Source organism: Arachis stenosperma, chromosome 3 (genome assembly GCF_014773155.1).
Source record: "Arachis stenosperma cultivar V10309 chromosome 3, arast.V10309.gnm1.PFL2, whole genome shotgun sequence".
Lineage (NCBI taxonomy): Eukaryota > Viridiplantae > Streptophyta > Magnoliopsida > Fabales > Fabaceae > Arachis > Arachis stenosperma.
Window position 1 is genome coordinate 83,688,933 of NC_080379.1, and position 1,437 is coordinate 83,690,369.

The following is a 1,437-nucleotide window of genomic DNA, read 5'->3' on the forward strand; positions in this document are numbered from 1 at the left end:
AGGTTCATCCTCCCAAGTCTCATTTCCAAATAACTTGTCATTTAGCTTCATGATTGCTCCAAGATATTTAGCAACTTGCTCTTCAGTGACATACTCATCCTCTTCAGAGGAAGAATACTCATCAGAGCTCATGAATGGCAGAAGTAAGTCCAATGGAATCTCTATGGTCTCATTTGAGCCTCAGATTCCCATTGGAACTCAGAGGAAATTGGTACACGCCCACTGAGGTCTTCCTCAGTGGCGTCTTCCTCCTCTCTTTCCTCTCCACATTCGGCCATGGTTATGGCTTTGCACTCTCCTTTTGGATTTTCTTCTGTATTACTTGGGAGAGTACTAGGAGGGAGTTCAGTAATTTTCTTGCTCAGCTGACCCACTTGTCCTTCCAAATTTCTGATGGAGGACCTTGTTTCATTCATGAAACTTTGAGTGGTCTTTATTAGATCAGAGACCATTGTTGCTAAGTCAGAAGTATTCTGCTTAGAACTCTCTGTCTGTTGCTGAGAAGATGATGGAAAAGGCTTGCCATTGCTAAACCTGTTTCTTCCACCATTATTATTATTGAAACCTTGTTGAGGTCTCTCTTGACTCTTCCATGAGAAATTTGGGTGATTTCTCCATGAAGAATTATAGGTGTTTCCATAGGGTTCTCCTAGGTAATTCACCTCTTCCATTGAAGGGTTCTCAGGATCATAAGCTTCTTCCTCAGATGAAGCTTCCTTAGTACTGCCATGTGCATTCTGCATTCCAGACAGACTCTGAGAAATTAAATTGACTTGTTGAGTCAATATCTTGTTCTGAGCCAATATGGCATTCAGAGTGTCAATCTCAAGAACTCCTTTCTTCTGACTAGTCCCATTGTTCACAGGATTTCTTTCAGAAGTATACATGAATTGGTTATTTGCAACCATTTCAATTAGCTCTTGAGCCTCTGCGGGCGTCTTCTTCAGATGAAGAGATCCTCCAGCAGAGCTATCCAAAGACATCTTGGATAGTTCAGAGAGACCATCATAGAAAATACCTATGATGCTCCATTCAGAAAGCATGTCTGAAGGACATCTTCTGATTAATTGTTTGTATCTTTCCCAAGCTTCATAGAGGGATTCTCCATCCTTCTGTCTGAAGGTTTGGACTTCCACTCTAAGCTTACTCCATCTTTGTGGTGGAAAAAACTTTGCCAAGAAGGCATTGACTAGCTTTTCCCAAGAGTCCAGGCTTTCTTTAGGTTGAGAATCCAACCATATTCTAGCTCTGTCTCTTACAGCAAAAGTGAATAGCATCAGTCTATAGACCTCAGGGTTAACCCCATTAGTCTTGACTGTGTCACAGATTTGCAAGAATTCAGCTAAAAACTGATGAGGATCTTCCATTGGAAGTCCATGGAACTTGCAATTCTGTTGCATTAGAGAAACTAATTGAGGCTTAAGCTCAAAGTTGTTT

At 41.2% G+C, this 1,437-nt stretch overlaps 1 non-coding gene across 1 annotated transcript; it reads left to right on the forward strand.

Moving 5' to 3' along the window:
* Nucleotides 1-1,037: 1,037 nt before the first annotated feature.
* LOC130971845 (small nucleolar RNA R71) lies at nucleotides 1,038-1,145 on the forward strand. Its single transcript, XR_009083051.1, has one exon. It is a non-coding gene; the product is annotated as a small nucleolar RNA R71 (small nucleolar RNA).
* Nucleotides 1,146-1,437: the final 292 nt, after the last annotated feature.